Raw genomic sequence first — 9,385 nt, forward strand, 5'->3', positions numbered from 1 at the left:
TTAGGGGGTTAAAAACAGATTTATTTTTTAAGGACGATTGGTGAGAATTACTATCACTCAATGGGGGTCTTGGATCATGTTTGGACAAAAAATATTTTTTTAGATTCAGTGTACGTACATACTTCTGGATTTGTGCATAGGTATCAAATTTATTTAAATTTTTAATCTGTGCAAGCAGTATGGATGGGGGATTTTAATTCCACAATGAATGATGCCCTAGACAGACTTCGCTCACCGACAGTAGCTGCAATGAGGACAAATGACACTAAACTACATAAAATAACCTCATCCATTCATCTAATTGATACATGGAGACATAAATTTCCACATACCAAGGCCTATTCATGTTTCTCCTCCACACATAACTCGATGTCCCGAATAGATTTCATTCTGACATCAAAACAACTTTTACCTAGATTATTGACAGTGTCCTTTGGACCTAGGCTGTTGTCTGATCATAGCCTTTACTCAATTACTCTCAGCGTGCCCCTAGCCAAGCAGAAGCGGACCTGGCGCTTGAACCCATTTTGGTTGTCCCTGCTGCCAGAAGATGATATGCTTGAGGTGGAATGGACTCGTTTTTTTACGGACAATGAACATTCTGCTCCCGCGCCAGTAGTGTGGGATACGTTTAAGCTGCATGTCCGAGCTGTCCTGACCTCATGCATCAATCAGATTAAAACAAACTCCGCGGAAGCCTTAGATAAAGCAATCACAGAACTATCCTCTTCAGAACAAGCATATATAGCTGACCCATCCACAACAAATGCCAATACTCTTAAACTACAGACAAGAGTGGTGTCTCAGATGCAATATGTAAAAGCCAAGCAGAAATTATTCTTCAGTAGACAGCGGTGGTTTGAACATGGAGAAAAAGCAGGTAAATTGCTTGCATATCTTGTTCATAGTGAAGACAAACCCCCAATTGTAATCACGCTTCATGATAAGGATAGACAGCCGATCACGGATCCTCTTGTCGTGTCCTCCAAGTTTAGAGACTTTTTTACAGAACTTTACACATCAACGGTCTCGGAGGATACGGCAATAATGGATCAGTTTTTGAGCAACATCATACTTCCACAACTCTCAGAGAGTCAAGTCGAACTTCTTGAGGCACCCCTCACGGTGGAGGAAATAAAGATTGCTATTGCAGATTTTGCTAGGTCCAAATCCCCGGGGTCTGATGGTTTGCCCATTGAATTTTATGCACACTTTTCTGAGATACTTACACCCAAACTGCTGACTCTGTACAACACCATGTTCGAAACTTTAACACTACCTGCATCCATGAGAGAGGCCACGATAGTACTTATACCCAAACCAGGGAAAGATTTAGGATACCCTGAGTCATACCGCCCCATATCTTTACTCCAAGTAGATGTCAAAATACTAGCCAAAGTACTCTCCAAACGTCTAAACCAAGTAATACTATCCCTTATACATGTAGATCAGTCAGGGTTTATGCCTGGCCGTAACACTTCCTTTAATTTAAGGAAGTTATTTATCAATCTCCAGGCCAAGCATGATAATGTGGGCACAAGAGTGATAGTAACATTAGATACAGCCAAGGCATTTGATACGGTTGAATGGAGATATCTCTGGAGATGCATGGAGGGATACGGATTTGGGCCCAAGTTTATTAGATGGGTGCAACTGTTATATCAGCTAACGGATGCCCCTCTCGGGAATTTGGCCTAAGCAGAGGTACGAGACAGGGATGCCCGCTCTCGCCTTTGCTGTATGCTCTGGCATCGGAACCCCTCGCCGTGTCCATCCGTACTAACCAGGAGATAATAGGTTTGACATTCGGATCCCTTACCGAGAAAATTAGCCTATATGCAGATGACACCCTCCTCTACCTGGCAGACCCTGGCCTCTCTCTACACACAGCCCTTAACGTAATTGAGCAATTTGGGACATTTTCGGGCTTGAGGATTAATTGGGGTAAATCACAGATATTACCAATTGATAGTTTTCCACCTACAGAATCACAGGCTAATTTACCCCTTCAACGGGTGGATATAATAAAATACCTTGGCGTTAAAATATCCAAGAATCCAGTAGACTATATTTCCTTGAACGTCGAACCATTATTCTCCCTAATTAAATCTAAGATCCAGGTCTGGTCCCGCCTCCCTTTAGGAGTATGGGGCCGAGTCAATTTAATAAAGATGGTACTACTGCCTAAGGTACTGTACGTCCTATGGCACACTCCAGTATATCTACCCCTTAAGTATTTTAAACTACTAGAAACACTACTTAAACCATTTGTATGGGGGAAATCTAGACACAAACTCGCATGGCAAACACTTAAAAGCTCAACGGACATGGGTGGAACAGCACTTCCTGATTTTAACCATTACTATATAGCGTCACAGCTATCCCAACTATTTCACATTGACAAAACTGACAAGGAACGCTTTCTCATTCTGCTGAGCCCCCGTTGGGTTCAGCATACTGGGGACCCAATAAACGGGATAGCGGTGGGTGTAGGGAACACACAGTCAAAAGATTATAGACATTCCTTGCTATATCATTATAGACGCATATGGGAATTAGCCTCCTCTAAACTAGAGATACCATCATTTAATGACTATACACCACTTTGGCATAATAACAAGATGCAGAAACTTAATGGAGTCCAGAACTCAGACTTATGGGCAGCCAAGGGCATATACTATTTACACCATTTGTTCACAAATGGAACTTTTAAAACGTTTGAGGCACTTAAGATGGAGTTCCAGATTCCGAATCAAATGTTTTTTTGTTATCTCCAGATCCGCCATGCGATCCAAACGCAGTTTTCATGGGACCTTCCTCAGCCCACTCCTAACTCTATTATAGCCATAGTCAAGGATACAGACTCAAAAAAACTAATTTCCTGTTTTTACAACATGCTATCCGCCCCTGCCTCTGCAAAATCAGCTTACGCATTGAAACCAAGATGGGAGAGGGAGGTTGGGAGGATGGAGGATGAGGAGTGGGAGGAGGCCCTGGAAACATGCAAGTTGGTTTCACCCAAACTTTCAGACAGACTGTCCCAACTCTTTATACTTCATCGTGCATACCTCACTCCTCTTAGGGTAGCTAGATATAAAAGAAGTCAATCCATCACATGTCCAATGTGTGGAACTGAAACAGGCACATTCTTTCACCTTATATGGTCTTGTCAGAAGATACAAGATTACTGGAAACAAATAGTTGCCTTCTTGCATGACGACATGGGGTCCCCATTAACTCTTGACCCAAAACAATGCCTACTGGGAATTTTTCCAGATGTACTAGACAAATTCACACTAATATTCCTACATGAAACTTTATTTTCAGCTAGGAAAATTATTGCCAGACAATGGATGAGATCCGAACCCCCTCAATTGGTGGACTGGAAAAGAGACATTAACACAACCCTTCCATATAAAAAATTCCTCTATATTAACAGAGGTTGTCCAAACAAGTATAACAGAATATGGGATAGATGGTTACAAGAGTCTATGACATGCATATAAACGGTGCTTATCCTGATACTTACTAAATATGAGTGTGGAAGTGTACGGATTATATATGAACCTACAGAACTAACTACATGATAGTAATATATGTGTATCATGTTCTTTGAATGCGGAATATCTTCTGTAAGATGTTAAACATGTATACCAATGCTTTTCATGTATTATGTACAATCTTGCAAATAAAAAGTTATAAGTTAAAAAAAAAATTTTTAATCTGTGCATATTTGAGTCCTTTTTCTAAAAGCATAATCTCTTCCTTATTAAGATCAACATCACTCAAGTTATAAATCCCAGTCCCTACTGGTGTTTGTTTTTTTTTTTTTTTTTGGGTACTTCTTCCTGTCCTCCTCCCTCTCTTTCTCTTCTTTTCCCCCCTCTTACATTTCCAGTCAGGGTTGGATCGTTCATCTGAGGAGGGGGTCTCCCTAAAAAAACACCTTGAAAGCCTTCTGGTCGATTAGCTAGAGTAGAATAGTGATTGTCCACCGGTACATTGTACATATAATCATTAGTATAGGATCCTTGGGACTGCGGATAATTACTCTGAGTGGGGTTCCTCTGATCCCAATTCTCATTTGGAGGTGGGGAGTAAAAATTGGATGTCAAATTGGGGTTATAGTGGGAATAAGGGTTGAGGTTCCCTCTCCCTCTCCTAGGTGTCTCCCTCACATTCTCTCTTCCCCACCAGTTACCTCCAGAGGGTGTACGTTGAGTTTGTGGCTGACCCATATTACTCTGAGCACCTCCCACATGTTTCTGGGTTTCCCCCTGATGGAGTTGGGGCACTACTTTCATTTCCCTTTTTTTAGTGCCTTTATTAAACTGGGCATTTAATTGGGTGGGTCCTTGGACTTCTTCACTATTATTTTGTTGCCAAACTTCTTTATTCTTAAAATCCCCTGTGTCCCTATTGTACTTTTTTCTTTTTTTCTCTTGCGTTTCTTTGTCTAGTTTATCCAACTTTTTGATAAGCTCTCCTGATAATTTGACAAACTCAGAGTCATTTCTGAACTGCTCAAGTTTTTCCTTGATTTCCAAAATCTGACTCTCAAGTGATCTCATCCTTATTTGTTTGCATTTTAATAAAAACTCTAATAATTCAATTCCCTTTGTATTAAAAAACAAAAAACAATCCTTAAGGGAATCTTCATCATCTAAACCATCATTAGGAGGAAGATCCCATCGCAAACGCCTGGGAACTAAACTATTGGCGATATACTGCTCAAATGACACAAGATCCCACCACGTTTGAATCTTTTTCTCCATCAAGAAACCAAGTTTCTTGATGAGATGGGAGAGATCATCACTCACTCCCTTGTGAATATCCCCGGAGAAAATCTCATCAATTTTCACCTCCCTGCGTTCCAAAAACTGGAATACCTCCATAAATGCGGGTAATAGTGGGGTGAAAAATAGATATGCAAATATAAAGCAAAATTCTATCAGTGCAAATATATGAAAACATTTTTGACCGCAATCACCTCTTTACCAATAACCAAAATAAGTATCAGAAAATCAGGGAACACGAATATTTGATTATGCACCAAGTATTTTGCTAATTTCAAGTTAATCATGTATTTACTTTTATTAGGTTTTATTTTCAGTTACTTTGATATTTAGGCAACGCAACGCTGTTTGGTTATATATATTATTTATGTGAAGTGAATGCATTTTTCTGTGTGTGCAGCAGCCAGGTGGGGGGTATTTTCTGATACTTATTTTAGTGATAATTTTTGGGAAATCACTCACTTTTAGTTATTGGTAAAGAGGTGATTGATGTCACAATTTATTTCACATATTTGCGCTGATAGAATTTTGTTTTATATTTGATAAGAACTGATACTACACTTGATCTTAGCCATAAAGCAGAGAATTACCATTAGGTACATTTAACTGGGACCTGTAGAGAGCCCCCCCACTGCAGTTCCAAAATTCATACAGCCAACAGAAGATCTCCTGTAACTGCACAAAGCTTTAATGTTGTTTTAGGTGGAAGTAGCATTGAATCTAGACCTTTCAATAGAATAACATGATCATTTTCATTTATTTGTACGTGAGGGCTGCTTTTAGAGCCAGTTCAGCACAGGTCTTGACCTCCTATTTCTGTTTTTAACCAGTTATACTAAATTCCATTACTCTTTGTGCATATCAAGCACCTGTCTCCTAAAGGCTTGACGTAGAACTGGGGCCTGACCTTTAGTGGCCTCATTTGACTTGACCTTAGGCTTGTGATGTCATGAACTGTCACATGGCTGTCGTGGATGTCAGGGACACCACTGTTCACACATGCCCCTGCAGGGTGATGATGTTTATTTGGAGTCTCCCTAATACATAACAACACTGATGGATGACGAGCATGTACATACCACATCCTAATGCTAGTGTATTAGATTTCACTTGAGCTTGCAGATTACAGAAACGGCATTACGATAGTTAGGATACACTGGCTATGGGCTTCTGGTTACCACGTACTGTACATTTGCTCACATGCCTCCGTGACTCAAAGCTTGAACTGCAGTAAAAACACCAATGAATGTGTAGCGTCACTCCGGGTATCAGATTAGTACTTTAATCTCTTCACCCCAAAGCAACTGCTAATTATTTTTTTTCGGGCTTACTGTTACCTCCTTTTCAGTGTCAATCCTAGGGGTACTCATCACTCGTTCAATTGAAACACTGGCTCCAACACTTAGTCCTTTTTTTCCCCCAAGTTTTATTTAGTAGCATCATATGCAATAGAAAGACAGAGGGTGAAAAGGGATTCAGGTACCTTGGACGTTGCGGGTGGAGATAATTTCTACATCCAGCGAATAACACTTCCACAGCTGGATTTAGCAATCACCAGATAGGCCCCTCTCACTGACCTAGCAGCCGATGCAATGCTCGAACACGGTCTCTGCCACAGACCTTACGATTCTGGGTGAACAAATTGTGGATGATCTAAACGCTCTAAAGCTGGCGTCTGTGCCTTAAATACCCCTACCCAGAAATGTCCGGTGTGTGAACACTCCGACCGAAATGCCTCTGAGCAATGAGTAGTCAATGAGTTTGACCAGACTGTATTTCCCGATCCACCAATGATGACAGCACCACCCATGGTTAGATGGAAATCTGCACAGTCCAGCCAATCTGACACAGAAACCATTAAATTTAGGCAATAATAAGTTGAGCCTAAACTATAGCTTCAACTATTTTAAATTTCAAAAAGAAAATAGCGTCTGCTCACTAGGTGCAGGGCGCTACAAATGCATTTCTTATATTGCAACTGAAAACCATAAGTAAGGGCATGCTTACTTATATTTGTGCTTTCAAAATTATATATAAATGAAAGAAACAAATTTGTGTACCTACTGCTCAAAGACCCCCCTCCTTGCTCTCCTGAGCAGTAGAGGAGTGGAATACTTACCTCTGTCCATGCCTGCTATTATACCATGTATTTCTACAGGGAGCCCCTCTATCTGTAGGCTGCAGCATTGAGAAGCGAATGTAGCACCCTGATGTTTAGGCAGGGTTGCTATTAAATTTATTTGCCAAGCGATAGTTGCTTTGGCCAATTGTTAGGAGGTCAATTGATTTCACCCTAATTCAGGAATTGCTGCACTTCTCTCTTCTGTCACTAGATGGGTATCTGGTGACATTAGCTAAGACAAGGGCATTGCAAGGACAGATTAGGAATGAATGGGGTGTCTCAGCCAAAGGACAGGGTCCCTTGGCCTGCTGGGAGAACCTATTTATTTGTGTGGAGTCAGGTGATCGGGGTTCTGTGCCACCTGGACAGCTGTCTGGGTGGACGTGTGTTGTATTGCCCTGGGCTGCTAGGCCAGAAACCTAAGGGCTATCCCAGGGACATCTGGCTGCTAGGCTGTCTGAGGACCTATCCAGAAGCAGGGAAGCAGCGTAGGGTTGGGACTGTGGGCTTGTAGTCCAACCAGAAGTAATGCTTCCGACGGCCGGGAACCAGTTGTGGTAGTAGGTAGAGGGGAGGCTGTCGCCACTAAGGAACCATCCACCTTGCTACCGGAGATCACTGTGAGTAAGCTGAGGCCAGTACCAGAGCAGACTTCTCGCCAGCTGGGGACGGTGAAGAAGTGGGAAAACTTCAGCAAGTGCCAAGTCAGGGACCCAGCGGGACAGCAGAGGTGATGCTTGTAGAGTGCTAAGCCAGGGACCTAACGTGTCAGCAGGGGTGAAGCTTGAAGAGTATCTGTGAGTGCCAAGCCGGGGACCCAGCAGGGGTGATGCTTGAGGAAGATACTGAGTGCTACAGTGAAAGAGCTCAGGGGATCCAGTGGCTAGTGGATCTGGAGTCTAGTGAGAGAGACTGGGAGCTTGTTGAGTGAAGACCCATAGTGAGTGAGTGTGGGGTAAAGAGAACTGTTTGTGTTGTAGATAGATGAATACCTTTACCGTTAGTAACAGCTACAAGATTGTTGCCATAGGAGACAGCGGTCCTACCTATACAGAAGTGGTGGAGGCCTTCACCTGCATAGCTGTCCACCTATAGAAGTATCTGAGTCTGCTAATTATCTTTGCATCTTCCTAAGGGTTTCCTGGCCCTAACCCTCTCTCCTACAGTCTGTTTAAGAGACAATAAATCTCTTTGCATTCAAAAAATGTCTGGTGCCCACCATTTCATCTTGCATTACACCCACCATGCCTTGTAACCCACTCTACACTGAAGGATGGCAGCTGTCCCTAACTCTGGAGGTCAACATTACGCCTCAGGGGCCCTGGAACTTTGCTACATGAGTAACAGCAGATTGGAGGTAAATATTTTTTCTATGTAGGGCTGCACAGATAGGACTTTTGGTAACAGGTAACACATTTGAATCTATCCTATAAATGTATTTTTTTATGCATTTAATATAAAGACCTACTGTATATCTGTTGAGATCTCAGCCTCCCAAAACCTCCTGTACAGGAGGGCTCAGAAACCAGTCAGGTTTTGTTGTGGTCATTGTCTTGGTATGAAAGAGCAAAGTGATTAGAGGGATGAACTCATCAGCTTGCCTCTGCTCCATCAGAGTCCTTCTAGGCCAATCAGCAGGCTAGGGGTATGTTTCTGAACATTATGTTCAGCTTCTACAGTGGATGTTGAGGGCTAGGTTGTGCTGTCTGTCAGGAGTGCCTGGATCTAAACAATTCTAAAAGTGAAATGTAGGGCTGCAACTGACAATTATTTTCACAATTGATTAATTGGCCGACTATTTTTTCTATTAATCGGATAAAAACCTCAAAAAAAGTGTGGTGTATAATTCGGTTAAGATGTAAAATTTAAAAAAAAGACCATTTATTCTTGAATATCTATAAGCAGCGGTAAATATAAATTAAGTTAATCCACTTTGAGAATAACAGAAGAGATTATATATACAATTAGAGGTTGAATCTGGTACATATTATCAGACTCAGAGATTAAAGGTTAAAAAAACCTTCTGCCTTTAGAATCACTTTAAATCACTTCCCTTCCCTGCCAGGGACTACATGTCCCATGAGGCATTGCTCCTCGCACATTCACATGTTCTCAGGCACTTACTGACTGGATGTGTGCTGCACTGTATTTTCTGATATACAAATAATGCCCTTCTGTATGCAGGCCAACTAATCGATTGACCAACTAATTGATGATGAAAACAGTTGATAACTATTTTTATACTTGATTATAATAAGTTGTTTCAGCCCTAAAAAGTATGATTGAATTTCCTAAAGGAGGTCTTCTATATACTGTATGTGAGTGTTTTCACCTGTATAATCAAGTGCAGGCAGTTTTTTGATCATCTGTCGCTGTCAAATAGTACAGCCATTGCCAAGAGCTCTAGTGTAGCACCACAGCTTGGTGAAGAATCTTGGTCAAAGTACGTCAGCCTGCTGAATGGATG

General features: G+C 41.6%; 1 pseudogene; it reads right to left on the minus strand.

The window, feature by feature from the left end:
* Positions 1-5,273: 5,273 nt before the first annotated feature.
* On the minus strand, positions 5,274-5,384 carry LOC141101892 (U2 spliceosomal RNA; annotated as a pseudogene).
* Positions 5,385-9,385: the final 4,001 nt, after the last annotated feature.

The sequence above is a fragment of the Aquarana catesbeiana genome, linkage group LG06, assembly GCF_042186555.1.
Source record: "Aquarana catesbeiana isolate 2022-GZ linkage group LG06, ASM4218655v1, whole genome shotgun sequence".
Classification (NCBI taxonomy): domain Eukaryota; kingdom Metazoa; phylum Chordata; class Amphibia; order Anura; family Ranidae; genus Aquarana; species Aquarana catesbeiana.